The sequence below is a fragment of the Musca autumnalis genome, unplaced genomic scaffold (assembly GCF_047663935.1).
Source record: "Musca autumnalis isolate F117 unplaced genomic scaffold, ASM4766393v1 scaffold_3, whole genome shotgun sequence".
Lineage (NCBI taxonomy): Eukaryota > Metazoa > Arthropoda > Insecta > Diptera > Muscidae > Musca > Musca autumnalis.
In genome coordinates, this window is record NW_027411866.1 from 123,711,547 (window position 1) to 123,737,725 (window position 26,179).

General features: G+C 33.7%; 1 protein-coding gene and 1 long non-coding RNA gene across 24 annotated transcripts in view; one reads left to right on the forward strand and one right to left on the reverse strand.

The window, feature by feature from the left end:
• Positions 1–26,179, forward strand: part of alpha-Man-Ia (alpha-Mannosidase class I a) — a 564,223-nt gene that overhangs the window by 409,467 nt on the left and 128,577 nt on the right. The window lies entirely within an intron of this gene.
• Positions 16,270–17,022, reverse strand: LOC141397675 (uncharacterized). The gene is made up of 3 exons (XR_012411475.1): positions 16,881–17,022; positions 16,662–16,821; positions 16,270–16,592 (listed from the first exon to the last, which is right to left on the reverse strand). It is a non-coding gene; the product is annotated as an uncharacterized lncRNA (long non-coding RNA).

A 26,179-nucleotide genomic window follows, 5' to 3' on the forward strand; every position in this document is an offset into this window, starting at 1 on the left:
AACTTTGCACATCGTAATACATATTTCCCTCCAATGTACATCAAGTTCCAAAAAGCTCTATATTGGACAACACCTTCAGGTACTTTCCTTAAAAAAGTTCCAAACTTTGCTTAAGTTCAGTTTAAGGCTTGTTCGAGGATTGTTTTGAAATTTTCATCGAAGATAGTCCATTGGATTCTGCTTAAAGCATTATATATTATATTTTTTTGTCTGCAAGTCTATGCTTCCTGGCAAAAGCTCAAAAATAGTTGCAGCATTGGAGCCGAAAAGTGAACGGTTATGTCACTCTCGAACCCTCGAAAAAAGGAAGACAGGACATCAGCCATGAATAGGCGCGCAAGTTATTTTAATTGGACAGTTTGTCGAGCACCCCACGAATGACAGGGCGAAGAGTAGAGTACTACGGGTGTCCTTATTTGAGCTGGAGGTTTCTCTAGTCGTCGCTTCGATGGGGTCTCGATGCGGGTTGTTTTATTTGTACCGATTGCTTACCGATTGTAGTATTTCATTGCCCTTAGGTATCCTTTGGCATTTTTGGAGTTTTGCGGAATAAGTGAATCATCCGTCTTATCATGCTGTTCTCCTCCTCCAGTGTTTTTTACCTGAGAAACATAAGTTTGCCAGATTTTTCTAACACTGAAACGCGTCCAATTGGAGGTTGGGACATGGCTCAATCCACTTCAGTCAGCGATAAATTCTTCTAAATATCATCCAAAATGCTCTTCTCCTAGAGGATCAGGGATACGCTTTCGTCAATAAGGTTAGCGAGTAACAAAGTATGTTTGTTTAAGCTGTCGTTGCTGCTTGACCGCATCTGGAGCGTCGTCCCCGCCCTTATTAGCAGTCCGCTTATCTGCAACACCAGAGTTTGAGCTGCTGACTCAAGATTATGGGATTCGTTGTCAGCCTCCATGTTTCTGTTGGTCAGGGATAAAGTGGTTGATGCACTTCAGGGAGTGAAGACTGAGGGTGCCAAGGCATACCTACATCAGTCGTAGTATTATTTTTGGGGGTTTTTATTAAAAGTTCATGTATCCATGATTTATGGAGGGACTGAGTTCAACCGTGACATAGCTTCCTTACCACGACAGGGAATTGACAGCTAAGCCTAATACTCGTTGAGTCGCCCAGGTGTAAACGAGGCTCCGTTCAAATGCAGTTGGTACCCTAATTGCAAACCTTGAGGACACCGAGATGCACGATGTTGCTTAACACCCCGGTGCTAGGGGATCTCATTTAGGGTAGGAGATCACTACCTAATTCTACGTCGCTCGTCCACAGATGTATTATTGAGTGAATTAATTCCCCTCATCGGCTCGCGACAATACCTCCTCGTTTTTCAAAGGGGCGTGGGGACGGCTTCGGTGGAGGTGGATACCAAGGACCTTTAAACAATTTTCCAAAATCCTCTTTTTCCGCCTGGTCGTTTATTCTGAGTCAATCAGTGCCTCAACACCTAGCTCATCTCTATACAGATTAAATAAAAATCACCAACAAGAAAACTCTTTAATATTTATTGCTCACTGTACAAAATCCTCCTCCCTCCATTGACTTATATTATACTTTACTGTTATCACTCTTCAGAGATTTGCCTTTGTATAAACAAAAGAAAAGTAAATAGAGAATAGTATAAAAAAGCTGAATAGAAACTACGTTCATTCACACAAAAAAAGAAAAAAACAACTTTTTAACGACATACAAATTGTAGGGCAATAACATCGCAACACCTCACAGCACACCCCCAATGGAATCTAAAGCATACCCTTCAGGGTTACACAGTCATTATCTAGTCATCATTAGAACAGCTGTTGCTGTCAATGTTGGTTGGGTAGTTGGATGGTTGGTTGTTAAGACAGATGTAATTATTTTTTAAATACAAGTGGCATAGCAGAGATAATGTTTGCATTTCAAGCATCAGCTATTCATGGTTTTTTTAATTTCTTACAATATAAGAAAATTTTCAAATTACATGGACTTGTTCAAAAAAACAAGAAAACGAAATGCATGTCACGCACACACTTATGTCATGTTACACACATTCTTCGTTATGTTTATCCTTGAGTAAATGTCAAAACACTTCTGATATCATTTAAAATAGCAAAAAAAAATGTTGATGTTTTCTTTGCTAAAATTTCAATTTGTTTGTGGATGCATGCGTTGCATATTTGGTATTTGTATCAACATAAATTCTAAGATTTTCTTGTTGATGATATTACTAAAGGTACTTCCACAATATTTCCATCTAGAAAATAGTGGAATTGTGCAACGAATGCAGATTGGCATCAACGTCATATCTTGTTGCTACACATAATGCATCAAGGACAACAAACTCATCATCATCGCCAGCATCATAGCTAGCATATGAACGTTACAGAGCATAGAACTTTTAATTTCCGTATACACAACCTTCAGAAAAAGCTTTCTTTTCGAATCACTCATACTCGCTTAAACAGCGAATGCGTCATTATTAATCCACTAACTTTACTTTGATAATTTTTTTATTAAACAAAAAGGAAGAATTGGTCGGCTTTTGGACCCAAAACGAAGCAAAAGGACTACTGGAAGTAGTGGACCAAATGTCCCATGAAGAAATCTGAAACAGGCGATGTGAATAAGGAAAGTCCTTAACCCTCTATTTTAGCAAGAAACATTATTTTCAGAATTTAAAAATGAATGTAATTTTCGTAGTCGACAAAAGAATTTTGATATATTCAATCTTATATTTTTGAGCTTTTATGAGTCAAATTATTCCGTCGGCAAACCTAATCTTATATTGCAAGAATATCTCTTTGGCGGAGCTTTTTAAACATTCGCGCCATTATCAAGACGTTATAACAGAGACCACAAAGACTACGTAAAACTTAAGTGCGAGAGGTCTATAAAGAAGTGGATGTAAATACCGGGACATTTCGGGGCTTCATATCTCAGGAAGTATTGACTTTCCCTAATAAACAAATTAAATCTTATAGTCATGAAAACACAACGACTAGCCTTTATTGCAACACCATCCGAGAAGTGTCCCATATCTCATCTGAAGGAAAAAAGTGTTGGTCATTTTAGCTCTTGGATCATCATGTCAGGAAGCATGGACTTATCCACGACAACAATTATATAGTTGAACTACTTCAATGAAAATTTCAAAACAATTCTCAAACAGCCCTCAAACTGCACTTTTATGAGGAAGTCATACCAAGTAGTTGTCCAATATATTTTATCTTCGAACATGATCTACGTTTGAAAAAACACATAAGAAAGTATTAGTCAGCTGTGCTAACGGAGATATACCCTCAGCCTCTGACCAAAAAAAGAAGCAAGCATAATAATTATGCCGTTTATAAAATATATTGATTTTGTATCACGACTTTGCTTCCAAATACGTGGAATCTGTAGGCACCGTAATGTGAGGCGGGAATAATTCCAAATCATTGACATATACCAAAAAGGTCTATGGAAGCACCCTTTCTTTCAGAAAGCAAGAAATTAGGAGGGTTGGCGTTTTTTATTTTCTATTTTGTTTTTCAGTTTCCTTGGTTCTTGTTTTTCAACAAAAAACTTTTTATACCCACTATGGGATTAAGCCTATTTTGAAAATCAAAATAGAAGTCGTCATCCCAAATAAAAAACGGTTTGAAGTGTTTCACCGAAATAGCACATTCTTTAATAATTTGAGAATGGCTGCAAACGCTAAAATTTGTCAAACGATGACTTTAAACTGGTGAAATAAGACGTTTTGAATGCCGCGGCCTTTAATTGTCTATAATACGTTAAAAAGTTGGCATAAGTTGACAGTTACTTGTTAGATTTATTAAGAACTAATGAAAAACGAATGATAGAAGAGAGAGGGTGCAAAATAAACTTGAACTTCTACTGAAATTTGGGTACAGTTCTTCGTGAAACTTCAAATTCCTATGACTCCTACACGCAGAGAAAAAAATATGTTTGATCCAACAATATTCCAAGAGCAAAATATGTATTGTTAACATATTGTTGGATTCCTCATGTAGTATTGTAAATCCAAAAATAGTTTGTGTCAACTGAACAATATTTCTCTCTTTTCTTCGAAAATTTGTTTCTCTTCTCTCGCTATTCGATGCCGTGTTGAAAAAACAATTTTTGTGAGTTGTGTTGTGTTTGTATGACATGCTGCCTTTACCTTTGTTTTTGTGTGTATGTACTTGTGAGACTCTTGTTTTTATTTGTTTCTGTTTTGTTTCATTCTTCTTTCCTTTTCATGTTTGTTATGGTGTTTAATTATTCCTTATGTTGTGGTGGGTTCTTGTGGCTTTTTGTTTGTCTTTGTTGTCAGCCAATGCAGCAAACCATGTATTGTGTTCATCAATGATTGCAATATTATACGCGACATTTATATCCAAGTTATGCGAAAAGTGTATATGAGAAGTATATGCACTCAAATCAAACATTTCTGGGCTGGTTTTCTGTATTGACAATACTTTTTGTAAACAAAATTAGATTATGATAGTTCCTACAATCGGTATTGTTAACGATTTTAACAATATTGCGTAAATTCGAAAGTTGTTTTTGTTTTCTATGTTTGGAACAAAAGATGGTATTTTTGGATTTGGATTACAATGTTTGAACAAAACAAATACATTTTTGGAACCAAAACATATATTTTTGTTCCAACAAAAGCGAAAAATATTTTTTCTGTGCGTGTATTCTATAATGGTGTCCAACGTTGGCATTAGGTAAGTTGATCGTTAAAATATCAGGCGATTTTTATTATTCTGGACCAACATACTATAAAGAAAAAGCCAGATCCTTCCTATACACACAAAGAAAAGAATGTTCTATTTCGGTGAAACACTTCAAACTGTAAAAATTATAAAAAAATATAACAGGACTTTATCGATGCAACACATTTTGTGGAAAGATACTTCATAAGTGTACGAAACAAGATATACAAACATATCCCAGGATATTCGACTCATGCCAACTAAAATGAAGTAACAACTAACAATTTGAAATGTGCTTTTGAAATGACACGGAGTGTACTCGTACTAAGTATTCAGCAGATATTTCCAACAGCGGCTGCTCCAATAAAGTTTGAATATGACTTTCATTATATATACAGTGGTGTGAAAAATAATAAGGACACTTCAATCCATAACCAAGATTACATTGAAACCTGACTAAAAAAGTGAAAATTACATTAGTTTATAAAATTTATTGTTTTCTTAAAATGTAAAGAAAAGTATTATAACAATATTTTGATTGCTTGTAACCATATTTTATTTATCTTTTATATTTTATGCGAATTGTCGTAGTTTGGTGTGTGAAAAATAATAAGGACACTTCATGACATCTTTTAATAAGGACCAAACTTGAAAGAAATTACTGCAGGTTTTTACTAAATAATGGTAGATAAAGTGTTTCAGTGCCATTAATACTTTGTAGATGATCCTTTGTTTTCTAAAACAGAAGCGCATCGTCTGGGCATCGAGTCGACAAAATTTTGGCACTTCTCTACAGGTATCGCGTCCTACGCAACCTGTATAAGTTGCCAAAGGTCGCCATAATTTGATGGACACTTTCCCCTGCTTGATTTTTTAACTTCATTCCACAACATTTTTCAATCGGGTTCAAATCAAGGGATTTTATGGGTCATTCTAACAACTTAACTTAATTATCCTGGAACACCTTTTTTCATTTTGCCGTCATTTTTTGGTCATTAACCTTGCTGAAGACTCATTTGAGAGGCACACCCCTTCAGAATACGGAATAATTATATTTTTCAAAATTTCAATCCAATCTGGTGATTTCAAAAACAGTTTGAATTCTGTATAGAGACCCCACAGCATAGTAAGAAAAGGAGCCCCACACCATGCAGTAACCTCTGCCATATTTAGCCGCCTTCAGAGTATATTTTGGGTTATATTATTGATTTTTAGGTCTTCAACCCTGATAAACTCCTCTATCGGAACAAACAAATATATTTGGTTTCATCAGACCAAAGAATAGTACGCAATTTTTCTTAGACCAAGCGATGTGATTTCTAGCAACCTGTATTATTTGCTGAATATTTTTATACCCTACACCACTACGTAGGAAGTGTATAATTTTTCGACTAAAATGATACTTTTCTGACACTGTGAGCTTTAATGTGGCCACCACAGAGTATTTTAGGAGTCGTTGATGCGTCAAAATTAATATTTAAGTAGTTTTTTATTTGTAAAGATGTGGTAAAAGGATCTTTTTTAATCATCGAATAACACATTTATTATTACAGGTGCAATTTTTGGATTTCTGCTACGACTTTTATCTTTGAAGTTCACTTAGCTGCATCCTCCACCATTGTTTTTAATGATTCTAAGCTTTTTCTGTAATTCTTCTGTATGAATTTCCTTCTTTATGTAAACATTTAATGATTTCTCGAGTAGCGTGATAACAATGCGTATTTTTACCCATATTTGCAAAGAAAAACTAAAAAATATCGGTAGATTTAACATTTAATGAATAGATATTAATTCATTTTAAACTTTTACTTACAGGAAAGAATCACAAAAAATAATATCAATTTATTTTTACTAAAACGAAAAACTGTCCTTATTATTTTTCACAGCAGAAATCACGGATTTTACGAAAAATATTTGTTTTGTATAAAAACTAAACAGAAAGAAAACAAAATCAAAACGGGATTTCTTATTGCAATACATGTACATTTTCAAAAACAAATTTCCATCGCAAATTCTTCCATTTTACACATTTTAGGAGCGACCAAAAGTTGTGAATGTCACTGTCCTTATTATTTTTCACACCACTGTACATTAGTAGACATCGGATTTTAGCATGTTTTTTATTTCTTATCCGATTGGACTCAAATTTTGGATCTAGGCGTTTTGAGGGTCAATTTTTCGATATTTGGGGTCATATCAAAAATATGCAAAATATATGCAAAAAATATGCAAAATTTATGCAAAAAATATGCTAAATATGCAAGTGTTTTTTTGACAAAAACCGTCAATTAAATTTGGAAAATCATCAAAAAAGCCTTCTAAATTAAGTTTTTTGACGTTTAACATAACTTTTTGGCAGATTATTATGTTATTGAGACTCTCCAGATATTCCGCCACAGCAATAAATCTAGACTAACAAGACTTAAATCAGTTTTCACAAGGTGAGAAAATGTCAAATAACCCAGCATTCCTATTACAACATAATTTGCTTCCTATACAAATGTAGATAGATAATGGAAAAATTTCAAAAACTCAATCAGAAATGTCAAAATCAACAGGTCCAAATATGATGATATTTTCTAATCGGCCAAAATTGTCTAGTAGAAAAACAAAGGAGCTAGAGTTAGTCATCGCTATTTTTGTTTAGATAAAAGTGCAATTTTTCTAGTTTTTGGAAAAGGGTTCGTTTTTTAGCGCAAAATGGGAAAAGTACTAAAGTACCATTTACGATTCAAGGTTCTGGAATATAACTATAATTAGAAGAATACGTTTTGAATATCCACATATTAGATTTGAATAAATTTTATAGTGTTAAGTCCTATATTTGTGGTCAAAAAGCTTCTTTGGAAAAAATGCTGTAACTTCCGCTTTAATATTGATGACATGGTTTTAGTTTAATGCACTAAAAATACATAATTTTATATGTATATTGTAAGCATACAACCGCTTAATGCAGAATTGGGAAATGTTCACTCCTCGGCGAAGAGTAATGCATTATTTTTTTAGATTCACTTTTGGCAGTTTTGTTGAGATGTGTATTATTTTATTGTTGTAAAATAATTTCAGCTTAATCTCGGGTTTTGTTGTTTTCAAATTTTTAAAAACAACAAGTTTTATTTAAAGTGGGATGTAGTTAAAATTGATGTGAAGAACACCAAATGATTAGTGCAAAATGACATCACTCAGAAAAACCACATAATAGTGTGGTAGTGGTAAAATAAGTCACACCCTTGGAATTATCTTTAACATGGCAAAATCACTCACATATTTCTGCTAGAAAAGCATTTGGAATGCTAAAAAATATAGTTCTTTCATTCCTGCTGCAGGAAAACAATTTTGATAACACAGTCGAAAAGAAATTATACAATTAATTAACTTATACCTGACCGTGTACTTGATAATTTGAACTAATTATTACAAATGTTTCGAATGGAGAAAGAATGATCGAGTACAAGGATATAACACATTAGTCTTGTTGTCTAGGATATAAATAAATATATTAAGAAAAATATTCACCGCAATATTGTCATTAAAGTTGCCAAAGGCACTATACACCTAGAAGGCAAAGATTTCAAGGAATCTTAATTTTCAAATTTCACACCTGTCTCGTGTTTTGCTTATATCCTGATGTTTACTTTAAAAACGCCATATTTCTAGCTCTACTTTCACAATCTAGTTGGCGTTTTCTGTAATTTGGAAAAATTGAGTCTTGTTGGATGGTAAATTGGTAAAAAGTAAGGAAAGGAACAAATACGGGCAATGCCAATAAAAATTTCCGGACTGTCGTATAGAAAAATTTCACTATTTTTAAAACTTAGAGCACGTAGAGTATTATATATAGCATTTCCAAATTAAATGAAACCTTTTCCAAATTGAATGAAACTTTTTCCAAATTGAATGAAACCTTTTCCAAATTAAATGAAACCTTTTCCAAATCAAATGAAACCATTTCCAAATCAAATGAAACCTTTTCCAAATCAAATGAAACCTTTTCCAAATCAAATGAAACCTTTTCCAAATTGAATGAAACCTTTATTTTTATTGAAAGAAAAAATATTTTGAAAAGAGAAAGAAATAAAAAATTATATGGGTTATCAACGATTTTTTTACTTAAATTTTAACCTTAAGTAATGACATAAAAGTGTAACTCGCTGCATGTTTTGCTTCCTTGAAGATAAACATTGTATAATTTTTGGGCATCAATTAAGGTTATAGCGAAATAATCCTAAAGAGAAAGTGTATGTTTAAAAATTCCTAATAACACTGTGACACAAAATGGAAGTGAAAATCTGGGCAGAGATAATTCCTTTTGGGGATGAAAGCCCTTGGTGAGTATATTTAGAATCCCGAAGGACAGATTCGCCGTGAGTCGAAGTTCCGAGTTATGGCGTTATTAAGTTTCTGCTGAAGACCATATAAGGCATCTGAAATTAACGTTATATCTTTGTTAAAAGGTGTTTAGATAATTTTTGAAATGACTTGTCTTCAGTCAAATCGAATGAGGATTATTTCTTCTAACTCGCTTCCATCAATGTCCTTTTCGTCCCTTATTTTAAGAACCTCTATAAAAGTACCACATGATGACGTTTTTCAGCTTCGAAATGTTCTTCAAAAATGTCGCTCAGAAAATGTTAGGCACGACCCTGATTGAAAACTAATCTATTTTGTCGCGTTTTCATGGTCTGTTGTTTGAGCTGACACACAATTTTATTTTTGAAAGTTTTTTTAGGATAATTTAACTTAATAGGTAAACGAATACACATAATAATAGAATTAAGCCGGTGTAATTTTAAATTTTTATTTTTATTCAGCAATGTTGAACGCAATAGTAATGGCATTTTCAAAAATAAAATTGTGCACCAGAGTGGTACTACGCGATCAGACAATGGATCGTAATATCGCTGACGTGATTGAGCATGGCAACCAACAGCTCAATAAACAGGAATGCTCCAATTATGTAATGAGTATGTCCATTAAAAATTCCGCAAGCAGCAAATCGTGAACCACTTCATTAGGCAATACAATTAGCCCCTGTTATTATTAGCAATTTTTTAAACCTTAATTCCCTCTTTAGCATTATTTCGCTATAACCTTTGCTTCAAGGAAGCAAAACATACAGCGAGGTGCTCTTTTATGTCATTACTTATGATTAGAATTTAAGTAAACAATTATTGAAACCTCATATAATTTTTTATTTCTTTCTTTTTTCAAAACATTCTGGCTTTTTTCTTTCAATAAAAATAAAGGTTTCATTCAATTTGGAAAAGGTTTCATTTGATTTGGAAAAGGTTTCATTTGATTTGGAAAAGGTTTCATTTGATTTGGAAAAGGTTTCATTTAATTTGGAAAAAGTTTCATTTAATTTGGAAAAGGTTTCATTCAATTTGGAAAAGGTTTCATTCAATTTGGAAAAAGTTTCATTCAATTTGGAAAAGGTTTCATTTAATTTGGAAATGCTATATATCTACCACGAGTTATTTAATCATAGAAAATAATATATTTTCTTTACTATTCGTTAATCCGGACAATTTGATGATTCGGACACCGCCGAAACCTGTGGTGTCGGGATTATCGAGATTATCTATATATATAAAAGAGTAGTGAGGTGAGTGACTGACTGACTGACTGACTGATTCATCAACGCCCAGACGAAACGGCTGAAGCTAGAAACTTGAAATTTTGGGTGTAGGTTGCTGTTGGTGTGTAGGGGTGAGATAAGGCTGGGTTTTTGGAAATTCGACCTAGAAGTGTACGAAAAGTACTAAAAGGTACTAAATATGGTACCCTTTGTATTAGGCAAACGGTAAGAGCTAGAATTCTGAAATTTGGAATGAGGGTAACTGATGGAGAGCTAGAAAGATGTACCAAAGGGTTTTTTATAAGTGTACGAAAAGTACAAAAGGATACTAAATTTAGTACAATTGATATTTGGGTGAACATATAGAGCAGGAATCCTGAAATTTGGAATGAAGGTCACTGATGAAGAGTAAAGATGAAAGGTTTTTGGAAATTCGAACTATAAGTGTACGAAAAGTACTAAATGGTACTAAATTTAGTACAATTTGGATTTGTGTGAACGGATAGAGCTGGAATACAGGCATTTGGAATGAGGGTCACTGATGAAGAGTAGTAATGAACGGTTTTTGGAAATTCGAACTGTAAGGGTACGAAAAGTACTAAATGGTACTAAATTTAGTACAATTTTGATTTGGGTGAACGGATTGAGCTGGAAGACAGACACTTGGAATGAGGGTCACTGATGAAAAGTAACAATGAAAGGTTTTTGTAAATTCGAACTATAAAGGTACGAAAAGTACTAAATTTAGTACAATTTGGGTTTGGGTGAACGAATAGAGCTGGAATCCTGAAATTTGGAATGAAGGTCACTGATGGAGGGTAAAAAAGAAAGGTTTTTGGAAATTCGAACCATAAGTGCACGCAAAGTATTAAATGGTACTAAATTTAGTACAATTCGGATTTGGGTGAACGGATAGAGCTGGAATCCTGAAATTTGGAATGAGGATCACTGATGAAGAGTAAAAATGAAAAGTTTTTGGAATTCGAACTATAAGTATACGAAAAGTAATAACTGGTACTAAATTTAGTACAATTTGGGTTTGGGTGAACGAATAGAGCTGGAATCCTGAAATTTGGAATTAAGGTCACTGTTGAAGAGTAAAAAAGAAAGGTTTTTGGAAATTCGAATTACAAGGGTACGAAAAGTACTAAATGGTACTAAATTTAGTACAATTTTGATTTGGGTGAACGGATTGAGCTGGAATACAGACATTTGGAATGAGGGTCACTGATGAAGAGTAACAATGAAAGGTTTTTGGAAATTCGAACTATAAGGGTACGAAAAGTACTAAATGGTACTAAATTTAGTACAATTTGGATTTGGGTGAACGGATGGAGCTAGAATCCTGAAATTTTAAATTAGGGTCACTGGCGGAGAGTAAGAAAGAAAGGTTTTTGGAAATTCGAATTATAAGTGCACGAAAAGTTCTAAATGGTACTAAATTTAGTACAATTTGGATTTGGGTGAACGGATTGAGCTGGAATCCTGAAATTTGTAATGAGGGTCACTGATGGAGAGTAACAAAGAAAGGTTTTTAGAAATTAGAACTAAAAGTGCACGAGAAGTACTAAATGGTACTAAATTTAGTACAATCTGGATTTGGGTGAACGGATAGAGCTGGAATCCTGAAATTTGGAATGAGGTTCACTGATGAAGAGTAAAAATGAAAGGTTTTTGGAATTCGAACTATAAGTGTACGAAAAGTAATAAATGGTATTAAATTTAGTACAATTTGGGTTTGGGTGAACGGATAGAGCTGGAATCTTGAAATTTGGAATGAAGGTCACTGATGGAGAGTAAAAAAGAAAGGTTTTTGGAAATTCGAATTAAAATTATACGAAAAATACTAAATGGTACTAAATATAGTACAATTTGGGTATGGATTAACGAATAGGGCCGGAATCCTGAAATTTGGATGAAGAGTAAGAAAGATGTACCATAGGTCGAAAAGTCCTAAATGGTAGTGAGTTTAGTATGATTTGGATTTGATGAGCTGGAATCCTGAAATTTGGAATTAAGATTACTGTTGGAATATAGAATTGAGGTAGATTTGGAAAATCGTACTAATGTGCAAGAAGTAGTACTAAATGGTACGAAATTCGCTATAATTTGTATTTGCGTGAACAGATTATTGTTGGAGTGTATGATTGAGGTAGTTTTGGAAATTCGTACTTATGGAAAAGTGCTAAATGGAACTACATTGGCTATAATTTGGGTGTAGGTGAACGGATAGAGCTGAGATATGAAAGTACATGTTGGAAAATCGTGTACGAAAAGTGCTAAATGGTAAAAAATTTGGTACCTTTTGGTATTTGCTATATGGTATAGAATTTTGTACAATTTGTGATTTTGTAAAGGGTAGAACTGGAATTTTGAAATTCGGTATTAGATTAGCAATTGGTGTTTAGAGTGGAGGTAGGGAGGAGGTTTTGAAAATTCGTACTTATTTATACAAAAACTACTATATAGTCCTCAAATGGGTTTCAGGGGAACTGGAAAACTGAATTGGGGTTAGGATATATGTTGAATATAAGGAAGTAATTTTTGAAACGTTTACCTATGTGTAGGAAAAGTTGGGTAACATGTTGATACCAAAACCATTTTAAATAGTTAAGGTACTAAATTTGGTGTTGGGCGTAGGAACAAAGCTGGGATTATATAATTTAAAAATACGCTATTTGTACAAAAAATACGAAATGGAAAACATTTGTTATGAAGATCGCTCTAAAGTTTGAGACAAAGTTCTGAGTTTGAAAAATTGTACTGAATATTGTCCCATTGATTTGATGTTAACTCCAAGGAGTTTCTAAATAATGTACTGAAATTAAGTAGTCAAACGTGAAGTATCTTTTCAAAAAATGTTTTGTTGCTCTGACCGCTTTGGTATGTAAATTTGAAAACGTGGTCCAATGCGAAAATTTTGTTAACTAGGTATTTACCCCTGATATTAAAAAATCCTAAATTGAAATGCCTTCAAAAAATTTTCCGTTATATACGGTTGACATACCGGTGCACATTAAGTACAATTTTTTGTAAAGAAGTTTTCTAACCTTTCATGCCACAAATTCCGAATTTCGGTTGGAAAATGTGCAGGAGATCTTCAAAATACTCTAAATCTTCAAAATATCTCTTCTAATAAACATGGATTTAAATTAAACTTCCATATCCTCTGAGTATTCAAGGTCCAAATTTAAAGAAAATTGGAAAATATACATTTGTTTTTCTTTAAAAATACACTAAGTCGAGAGGTACCGTTATATGGGGACATACGAAAACGTGGCCGAAAATTTAACGGACCTACTCGGGTTCTGGGCGAAACCGCTAAAGCTAGAACCTTGAATTGTGAATGTGCGTGATTGTTGTTGTGAAGGGGTGAGATAAAGTTTAGTGTTTGGAAATTCGTACTGGAAGAGAATGCTGTGTTAGTGAAGGTGTAAAACCAGGAATCAAATCTGAAATTTACAATATGATACGTTTTACAATGTGGTACGTATGATACGTTTTGGAAATTCGAAATAAAAAATATGGTAGCTGCGTAGGGATGCGATACGGCAATTTTTTTTTTTTTTAAATTCTGACTACAATCGAAAAAATATTGGTAATAAAAATAGGTCTTAGTACAACAGAATCTCCAGTATTCACCATTCCCGTATTAAATATTGTTTATATATATTTCGTTTCCTTTCCGCATACGAAGTAGCGGGCATTTGCTAGTACTGTATATATGGGTGCAATATCCAAATCTGAATCGATTCTTACTAAAATAAACAGGGGTCGCCCTAGGGCCAAAAAATCTCCAATTTTTATGCGAATTGGTCATTAAATGTGACCTGTACTTTGTTTTCAAAAAGACCTGGCCAGATGGATAAGTGCGAATCTATGCAGATAATCAAAAGGAACTGTGGGTCTATTTCGTTTCCTTTTGCATGTTGCAAACTCATTCACTAAGACATAATACCCTTATGATATTAAAATATAGTTATCAGTGCAATCATGGATAAAAATTCCGTGCATAATTTGTTTCCTTTCCCAAATTTCACAATTTTTTTCCATATTTATGCCCAAAAAGGGAATATTTTTGTCGATTCGACTAGAATATGCCATCATGAAGCGAATCTAGTAGCTTTCAACTTTTAACAAAGATTGATTTTAAAAGAGTTTCACTTTCTAAAATTATTTTCCGTGCGGAAAATTCGGTGGGAAATATTCATGATTGCCTTGTATATGTTTTTATATGTTATATGTTTTTAGTAAAATATGAAAGATTTTATGTAATATTCAATATTGTCTTAGTTAGTCTTAATTTCTAGCTCATTTGTTATTCTGTCAGACAATTTGGCCGAGCAGAAACTATCAACATATTTGGATACGTTCATTTTGATATTTCTGATTGAGTTTTTGAACAAATTTGTATTAGAAAGCAACTTATGTTGTAATAAGAAGGCTGGGTTATAGGAAATTTTCTAAGTCTTTTAGTCCAGATTTATTGCTGTGGCGGAATAATAATTAATAACATAATAATCTGCTAAGAAATCGACGTTTAACGACAATAAACTTTATTTAGAACACTTTTTGATGAATTTCCAAATTTAATTTGACGATTTTCGTCAAAAAAATTAGTTGCATATTTTGCATATTTTGTGCATATGCAAAATATGCAAATATGCAAAAAAATAAAAAATATGAGCCCGTCATTGCATTCAGTTTTCTTCAAAACGAATTTTGGTCCAATCAGAATTTTCGTATCTTTATTAATAAAAAATATGCAAATATGCAAAATCCGATGTCTATACATTAGGCAATTTTCCTTGCGCAATTGTCAGTTTGTTGCAGTGTGAGAGGGTGTTGAGAGGCAAAGGGTTACCATATGCCTCGCCTCTCTCTCACTCAAACTCACAATTGCCGCAAGGAAAATTGCGCAATGTAAATATGGACTAAGGGAACGTATGCGAATGTGTGGCGATATTCAAAAATAGTCTTCTCTAACTTATTTTTACAGTGTTTTATTTAACTTGCTTTGGTGTCCGTTTAGTTCAAATCTAGTAACTCATTTTCCACACAGTTGCAGTTGACCAATCGAACTAAAACTTTGCACACTTTTCAGATTTGGATGAATATGAAACCTAAACTCCTATGAGTTTAGCGGTACCACCCGATTAAGGGTATTTTAAGGATGCTATCTTCATTTTTAGGCCGAATTGGCTGTAATTTGGCATTTGTAGTTCCCAATGGTACAGAAACTTCTTCACCAAAAATGTTGGACATAGGTCAAGGTTTTGGTGAAACTCCATATAGCGATACCATCCGATTTCAGGTATTTTAACTTCATTTTCAACCCGAATTGGCTGAAACTTGGCATTTGGAGTTCCCAATGGTACAGAAACTTTCCCACCAAAAATTATCGACATAAGTCCAGTTTTTGGTATAGCCCTTATATAATTGGCTATAATTTTGTTATGAGGTTCTCAGTGGTCAAAAAAGTTAAAAATAAAAAATAATTAAAAAAATTAAGTTACAGTGTTTTATTTATAAATGCACTTAAAACTAGAAAATAATTTTTCATGATGAAATATCTCAAATAAAAGGCTTTTAAAAATTGTGGCAATATTAAAGTGCAAGCCTTTTTATTGAGAGATTCCATCATGAAAAATTATTTTCTAGTTTTAAGTGAATTTACCCCCCATACCATTGCTATCGCAAACGATATCGTTTTCGAATGTTTTTCGATAGTTTTGCGGATATTTTGTTCGAGAACGACACACGAAAACGAATCAAAAACGATTCACTGGTCGCTCAGTTTGTGGCAGTTAAACTTTCGTTTTCGAAGTATCGATAATAATATTATTTTCGAATCAAAAACGATACGGAAACAAATACTTTAGCGATACTTTAACGATTCGTTTTAGATATCGCTAGAAGCTCTTTAATGATATTATTATCGATATTTTTGGTGTTTCATTTTCCACCCGTTCCCCAATAATAAAACTGGTATTTTAGGTTAATTTTAAGACATGTACATATTTTTATTGAGTTAATTAATAGGAAAATGTATCGCAAAAACAAAAAAATAATTTAATTCAATGTAAGAAATGCAAAACAGACAGAAAACATAAGAATTAATTAAAAGTATTAAATAGCAGGAGAAACTAAAACTATGTAGATTTAAATTTCTTCATTTTCTCTTTGAGATTCATCGATCTTTTGCTTTTTCATTTGGTATTTCGCGACTTTTACAACTCTGTCATGAGCATATTGAAAATGCTTTTGTGATATCCTATCAAAATCGGAATCATCCAAGGGAAATCGTTGCTTAAATGCAGCTTTAAAAAGAAAAAAAGATATATGTTTAAAATTATTATTTAAAATAGACTTAACATAAATATACTTACTCCGAATTGCGGTCGTTATAACTGACCCTCTTATGCAAACTTTAGTTGCTGTTCCACGCCAAGAAAACTTTTCGGCCAGGTCATCGGAGAATATTTTTCTCCACGAATTTCTTACAAATTTTTCAAAAGATTTCTCTGGTGCAGAGCAAAGTTCATTTATCTAAAATAAAGTTGCATTCTAAATATCCAATAAATTATTAGAAGTATCGTAATACTTACAAATGTTTTTAAAGTTTCTTCATTTTCCAAATTTTGTTCAAATATTTTATATTCTTCCAATGTTTTAGTGCAATTTTTGGCATAATGATCGTTTCTGTAGTAGTATTTCTCAAAATCGTTGATTTTACTTTTGCTATCTCATTTCTTACTGAAATTAATTCAGTCGTAATTCGATTCATTTTCTTTTCCATATTTTGTTGGTTATCCACTACTTTTTGAAGGATGTCTAGTACTTCTGAAATTAAACATAACTTTTTTATAATAGATATATGTATGTTCTGTACCAGATCTGCAAGAATTTACTAATTGTTATCGTCCTAAAAATGTTCAAATAGTTAACCTGAAATTCTTACCTCGATTTTGATTTTTACTGGCAGTTTTTTTAGGAGGCACGGGATTTTTTGTAGCGGGTCCATTGAGAAATATTGCATTATAATCGGTCATTATGCTAAAAATGAATTAGTGGGATAAATATATTCATATCATCATTAACAAAACAGCATATTTTTCCAGATATTAATTCAATAGAGTGCTGCTCCGTTATTGGGCCTAGCTGCATGGTTGTTGTGCAAAATATACCGATCAAGGATGACTTTATTGGTTGGGAAAAAAAGTCTTGCTTTCCAATGACTTCTTTGCTATGAATAATATAACTTGAATTTCTGCTTTCTATTTTAATAATTTTATATATTTTATATTCGGAACACTTAATATAATAAAATGAATTAAGACCTTTTAAATTAAATACAAGGTTGTTAATGCAAATTTGGTCAGACGTTTGATTAAACACATTACTTTCGCCTGCGATTGAAATGTTTAATAAACTTCGCTCAACAATACGATTGTAAATCTGCTCCACAACGTGTTCACCCTTTTTCACCAGTTTTTTCAAATGGCCAAGCAAATTCTCAAAGGGGAAGGCGCTAATAGTTGCTAGAGAGTTGAATTGCATTGCTTGGTTGCTTAGGTAGGTGCGTTAAGCAATGGAAATTGAACGTCACCATAGAAAATGTATAGAGAGATGGAACATCGGATACAAAGTCATTCAGCAAAGCAGATGCTAATTCATTCTTTTCGTGGCAGTATTTCTTATGAAGTAGAAGACGTATTGCAACGCTCAACAGTAAAAAGTGTTTATATCTTGCAGGGTCTAAAATGTCTTTCAAAACAATAGGACCAGAGTACAACAAAAATGTTCGAAACTCAGAAGCTTTGAATCTTTCCAAATCTTTAAGAGATCTTGGCTTTCGTTTAATTTCTTTTGGTATGAACTTTCTTAATGACAATAATTTTGAACTAATAAGACCAATTTTGTTACGATCTAGAGAAAACGGATGTCCTCTTACTCTAGTAAGTGCCACTAGTAACGTTTTCATAACACCAAGACAAACTACATGCATGTAGTCAAAAGGGAATTGGTTGACCATATCAATCGGTAAATTTTCAAGAATTAACCTGTCTTTTATATTGTGGTGTTCTGTATATACCCGATTTCTAAAATCGTGATCTGTTCGAGGAACGTTTTCAGACCGCAAAAAAATAATCCTTCTTTGAAACGATTGGCCTTTCTGAGTGCATTTATTGCAACTGTAAAAACCGGAATGATATTTTGTTCCTAAAATAAAGGCACGGGCTGGTGCATCGCAAACAAAGGCTCTAATATTTATATTGAAATATTTATTATGATATATCATACCCTCGCTGACTAAAAGCTGTAGTTCTTCTACAAACTCTTTCAGGTATAAGCTGGCATCTCGAGGTTTGGAGGAACCCGCGTAAATGCCAGCCACCAATACGGGTTTTGTTCCATGTACATTTATTAATATGGGCCACACCTGTTTAAGTGAACTTTTAAACAGTGGGAGCCCGTCGATATTTACATTAAGCGAGATATCTAAACAACCATACTGACATTTACTCAAAAAATCGGTTAGCGCGTCTTTAATACCGTAGTGAACGTACTCGCCAGGGTCAACAATGCGTTTAACAATACTGCGCGGTGTAGATTTTAATGCACGTACGTCTTTTGGCAGATTGGGAATCTTTTCTGCCAACAATTGTAGCAAGTTATTAGCAGCCTGATTACTAATATTGCTAACAGAAACCCAACGCGCTAAACGTACTTGAAAGTCAGAAGGCTCGACATTGATAGAATCTTCTGAAACTATGTGTCCACTTCTTCCAGGGACGCAAACCATCGCCAAACGTTCTTCAACGTCAGGAGACTCACCTTCAACGGATTCTTCTGGCAATATATTCCCACTTCTTTCAGGGACATACATCTCGTCATCTGAATCAAAAGCCGCTTCATCTTGTATATTTTGCACAGCACCCAGACTTTCTATTACATGCTTCGCTTCACACAAATATTTTCTACTTTTTCTTTTATAAGGCATATCACACTCACTCACAACAAAATTTCGCGATTATTCTTTATAAAACTTATGAACACACAAAACTCTTGAAATTGAATTAATCAAACGAACTCACAAGAAACTTTTTCAGAATGATTTTAATTTCACAAAATTAAATTTGACAACAATTCCAAAAAAAAATATTTCTTTGTCTAGACTATCGAAAAAACCATTGCCTACTATTCAAAAATAATATCAATTTCGAAGTTTTGTGGCGAACATTCGAATAATATCCGCATATGGTATGAGGGGTATAAATAAAACACTAATGGCTGAAATGGTATGGAAATGTCTACTATAAGTCCCCCATACCAAGTGCGGATATTATTCGAATGTCCGGCACAACTTTCGAAAACGATATCACTGTCGAAGGATTGGCAAATGTTTTTCGGGTGTACACAAGCACGTTGTTCTTTTGTTCGTCAAAAGTTTAAAAACGATATCATTTTCGAACATTTTGCGAATGTTTTTTCTTCACAATAAAAATTGTTTCGAGAAACATTTTTTACTTCGGAATTTTTTTACGTTTTAAAAAATAATTTTATGTAGTTCGTGAAAAATTCCCATTTGCTTTTTTCAAGTATTTTCGATATAAATGCTACTTATAATATTAACAAGAAGTGATGATAAACACAACATATAGCTTGGTTACAAATACAAGACAACAATGTTTATAAACAGTTACACGCATTGAATAGCAAACATTACAAAGAAGAAAAGGTACATAACAGAAAAATCAAGAGACGTCAGATAAAGTTAAACATGTCATAAAATCGAAATCCGCCAAAAATGATTTTTCGGCACTATCGTAAAAACTATCATCTTTCATTCGCTAATAATATTATTAACGATATTCGAATTCGAAGGTTTTCCTGCCACAAACTGAGCGACGAATGAATCGCTTTTAATTCGTTCTCGAGTGTCGTTTTCGAACAAAATATCCGCAAAACTATCGAAAAACATTCGAAAACGGATCGTTTGCGATAGCAATGGTATGGGGGGAGGCTACAAAAAGTAATAAAATGCTACTAACATTGGTATTGGGTTTCTTTATTTACAAGAATGTTTTACATTCTGAGGACAGAAAGCCCTTAGTTAAAATAAAATGTAATATTGATTAAAATTTGTTATTAGTGCAATAACATTTTCAGTGTTCCCCATTACCATTTGAAATATTGTTTATTTGTTTTTAATATCCTTTCGCGCTTTGCTAGTATGGTGTAAAAGCCAGATTGGTGAAAACTTTAGTATTTCCTTAAAAGAAATGTTTACGAGTGAAAAGCTTATGCACAGGGGTAGTGGTGTAGGGTATCACATAGTCGGCCCCGTCCCAACTATAGCCTTTGCTCACTTGTTTGGGATTGGATCTGTGGTATAGTCGTTTTCATTAGTATTAATATACCAAGTGTTTGGAAAAATGTTCTTTGTATAACCTGAGAACACTATCTTGCTCGTCTCCACAGGAGGGTGTGCCTGTACTAAAACCAGTTTGACTATCACTATTGGGTAGAATTTGCGACTTCATTCTGGGTCTTGCACATCTCGAGCTTTTCACATTCCCACTTTTAGATTTCTTTCTCCTGCTGCGGAAAATACGTTTCTTCTCTCACCTTTTCTTGCCATACCTCTCTCATGCACGGATTACAAGGTAGCCCTGTGTACCGTTTTATTCTCTTCGGTACCAGCATGACACTCTTGGCATACCATGGGTCCCTTGGTGGAGATCTCTTGTAACTAAGTACGGATTTTGCCTCTGCTTGCATGGACTACAACTTTGCCACAACGCTGATATCTTATCAGAACGAGGAGTGTTTTCACTAAGCAATTGGGCCAGTAGATTGAAATATGCTGTGGCTATCTGTTGTACCGATGACCTCATGGTCCTTAAAAACTTGTTCTTTGATTTTTTTCATAGTAGCTGTGTTCCCTTACTTACCTGAGGTTACCATTTTTTAACCTGCAAATCGTTCCACAGACTACCAGACAAATTTCTACAGGTAAAAAATGGTAGAACTGATTTTTCGACATTTGTTTGACGATTATTTCACATTAAAGAAAAAATGAACGAAAACAGAAGAAAAGGGCGAACGCTGACAAAACAAAATAAAAAACTGTGAAATAAAAGAAGAAAATTGAAGTTTTATGTTCTTTTCGACATTGCTACCAGATCTACCATTTTTACGTTCCTTTACTTTTCTGCTAAAACTGGTCATGGGAGAGCAATTTTGAGCAATTTTGACAGTTGTCTCTTTTACCAACTTTACCATTAAAAAAGTAAAGGAACAAAGCTAGTATATTGGTTTTTGGGGATATGGGCTACCAACCTCAATACCCATCCCAAGTTTTTAACGATCTTATGGGTGAATACGCGGCACATGTTATAAAATCAAAATTTTGAAATCAGAATCCTTTAATAATTTTAGTGTAGCGCAGTGCTATTAAAGCAGTGTTCACCAGCAACAACAATTTCAACCGCTGCGTTTGTGTTAGGCGCACACATGAGATTATCTGTCCCTCTCTAGATAAACATCGGGTGCGTTAATTCATTGCTAAAACAAAGAAGATATTCGGTGATGGGAGTAACATTGAAACTCACCACAATTGAGATTGTGTGTGTTCACACAGACACGCCTCGCGAGCCCAGTAGTGATGAACACTGTATTAAAGCATGACCAGGCAACAACTTATTTTTCTTGCCTTGTGTACGGCCAACATCAACTTGTCTACTCCGATTAATCTTCATGAGTGCTCCAAAATTTAATTGCGTTTTTATTTAATTATTTTTATACCCTCAGCCTTTAGGCTAAGGAGGGTATATGGTAAATTTCAAATTTCCTTTACAATTACATAGAAAAAAAAAATTAAAAATTTTTTTGGCGAGCACATCCGCCATTTTTGTTACATGAGTTACGAAAAAAATCGTGGTTTCAAATCTGTTCGCGTTCACAAAATTGGATGCTGCACTCAAAAGTTATATGCTGTTTTACTCTCTTGTAAAGAAAAAATATTTAAAAATTCCTATGGTGTTGTAATAAGAACATGTATATATGAATCGTTAGCAGCATTTGAAATCTATCCGTAGATGCTAAAATAGTTGCTATTTTTTTTTTTTATTTTCGCGGAAAATCAAAAAATATTGAAGAAATCTTGGAATAAATTTTATTTATTCTAAATCAGAGTCCAAAAAATCTCTAAAAAAAATAATTTAAAAATACGAACTGAATCTAGACAACGCGTAGAAAAATGTGAGACCAAAATTATAAAGATCGCGTTTATAACTTGCATATTACAGCAACAACAAAGAACGGAAACTTATTGTTGGAAATTATTTCAAAAATATATTTTTGGTTAAATACGAAAAATTTGAAAAATAAATGTGGTGAGTTATTCTACTATTTCGCTAAATTTCCATACAAAACCTGAAGTATTTTGCTAAAACTTCTTCGAGGAAAATAGTTTGTCATCGTGAAAGTATATTTGCTTAGAATGATAAGCAATAGAGTTAAGAAGTACAGAGTAATATTGAAATCACAACCAAAGAAAAAACACAAAAGTTAAAAAGCGTGTAATTCGCGAATCCGTTTAAATCAGTTGAGGTGCATGTGCTTTACGGATACAGGGAGTCCATGTCTGTCTATATGCATGGATTTTCCCATGTTTCATTCAGCGGCCAAAGTGTGCCATCAGTTGCATCTTACTATTCAAAAAACCTTAAAGTGGGCAAAAATTACGCGATGTGCATATGATTATAAGGTGCATCCGATTTCAATGGCCGCCTATTAAAAATACGTCAATATAAATTATTTTAGACAGATTCGTCAAGAACTGCGGATGTGCCACGGCATTCTATTTTGGGATAAATAGGGATATTACTCCCGAATCTCTGTAATTTGTGACACTCCTTTTTGGCAAATATTATAATCGTGTATAAAGGATTACATATATGCAACAATAATCAAAGAAAATCGCGGTTCAATTCGCGGAATTGTCAAAATATATTTTTGCAGATTTTCCTACTTTCAAGGTATCTATATCCGGCGTTTTAGTGGATGGATTCGACCGCGGAAGAGCTCATTAGATCCGGCACGTAAAAAAACTAAAATCACGCGGGGTTCAGGGGTACCTGTACGACAGTTGTAAATTTTTAAGCCAAAAAATAGGTTTTTTCAGAAAATTTACGCACCAAATTTTCGTCTTTGGACTCCTATTACTAGGAAGCTGTACGGAGCACACTCATGAGATATACATCGAACGACGTGGAATCGCGAGTTCTACAATCCTATAAACTAGTTTGGATTATTATCTAGTTGCACCATCTAATTATAAGAAAAATTCGAAAACCACTGAAATCAAAACTTCAAAATGTCAGCATCGATTTTAGGGGGATACAGTGTATATATCGAAAAGTCATACACTAGAACCATATTGCCTAAGGGGTATTCTTTAGTTCTTTCTTTGAGCATAGGTTTGAATTTTCCGTGGTTTGGCCAGAAATCAAGAAAGAACACAAAAAAACTTGTAAACTTCAACACATTTTTCCCATTTTTTTATATTACCACGAGCACAGCTTCCACGAAAATTATTTGTTATGGCCCATATTATTAGATCGTAGCTAAAACACTTCAATATATATAAATGTATTCATATTTTATAAAATATATTAACAGTTCGCGACTTATTAAATGGTGAATCTCAACTTCAACGATTGTAAAACTTTTTTGAATATTACCATATACACTTTGATACGATGAAAATGTGCCTCATCGAAATAATAGTATGTTTGGACGAAATGTGTTTCAGACAATTTAGCGTCGATCTAGCCATGTCCGTCCGTCTGTCTGTCTGTCCTGCTGACTGGAGCGCACGATAACTCTCGAACGGATGAACCGATTCGATTCAAATTTTGGCTTTTGTAATATTTTGCCTAAACTTAGTTTAAGTTCGAAGATGGGCTATATCGGTCCAGTCCTTCCGGTACCTCCCCCACAAAAGTTCGAAAATGTTCGGAAAATTGGTGCGCACGATAACTCTTGAAGGGGGTAACCGATTTGATTCATACTTCGCCCATCGTGAAATATATACCAGACTTTGGTGTGGTTCCAATATGGACTCAATCGGTCCTCCCACACAAAATTTTAGATAAGTTCATTTTAGGACCTGCTCTCGAATCGCTTTGATTTTTGTTTTAGCAACTTCTATTCACCGCCCCCTACACGACGGTAGAAGTTTCATCAGGGGCACGTCCATACTTCCTGAGAAAATAGCCTGAAAGTTGCAAAAAAAAAACCCTATGACACCGTGTGAGATGGTTGCAGCGCAAGATAACTCTCGAACGGATCTGACGATTCGGTCCAAAATTTGGCCTTAGTAATATTTTGTCCAAACATAGTTTAAGTTCGAAGATAAGCCATATCGGTCCACTCCTTCAGGTACCTCACCCACAAAATTTCAAAAATGTTCTGAAAATTGTTCATACGGTAACTTTTGAAGGGAGTGGCCGAATTGGTCCATGCTTTACTTATCCTAATATAGGTACCAGATATAGATCAGGTTCAAATATGGACTATATTTGTCCACTCCTTCGGGTACCTCCCACACAAAATTTTGCATAAATTCACTTTAAGACCTGCTCTCGGATCACTTTGGTTTTTTTTGAAGCAACTTACATTCGCTGCCTCAATTATGATGGTAAAAGTTTTTTTTCAGGGGCAAATCCACACTTCTTAAGCAAACAGCGCGAAGGGAATAAAACCCCCCTAGTGGCACCATATTTAGTGGCTGGAGATCGACTTCCATAATGGTCAATGTCGATCCATTCCTTTAAGTATTTCCTCCGCAAAACTTCTGCTCTTTAATCTAATCAACATTTTTGTCGGTTCATACGTCCAAATATTTTAAACATGTTGAGGGTATATCTCTGTCGGCCAAGCCGACTGATACTTTTTTTACTTGTTTATTTAATTTTCAAATTATTTTTAAAATACATATAATTTTGATATATATCTACATATTATACAGTCAATCTGAACAAAAACCGCCAATAACACGACTTCAAACTTCACAATTAGTCCCCTCGTTAGACAACTTTAACTTCATTTACATTTCCACACAAATTGCTGTGAGGTATAATATAATTTATATTGCTGGCTGTATCAGTAATTATAACAATTTTCCCTCCATTGTTTTTATACAAAACTTTCTCTTTGACTTCAACCGTCAATCGTATATAATTTAATATCCTTAATATGTTTACATATATGAAATTAATATACAGTACTACTGCACTGCAGTAGTTACATATATTCGTGTGTTTCATCCTTTATCCGTTCTTCGTTCATTATGACGATGTAATTACAAAATAAAAGAAAATAAATAACATCAATATGCCACCATAATGCCACTGCAAATATCGCAGAATCCGTCCACATACGATAAATGCTTTTGGTTATTTTTCTCTCCAGAAAGAAAACTTAAAATAGCCTAAAAGTATGCATTGAACATTGTACAATTATGTGTATGTGTGCACATGGCATGCAATCCATCCATGCACTTTGGCATTTCACCAACCATGTGCATGCCTGCCTGCGTTCAACTTTGTGATATCTGTTTAATCCCTTTGCTATTATTTTTGCTTAACAAAGCGATGCTTCTCAAGATTTTATTTGCTTTTCTCAGAATTTCACTACCATTTTGGCGTACAATCCCTTTTGGTTTCACACACTTTTGTTATGGAATCTCCAGAGTAGCTTCATCGATGGTGAATTATAATAATCTGACGCTTAATGCTTTAATTTGTGGATAAACAAACAATTTTAAGGGAAATATTCACATTCACATATTTAAAATGGTAAAATGTGCATTAAATACGAGAGTACAAAGAATGAT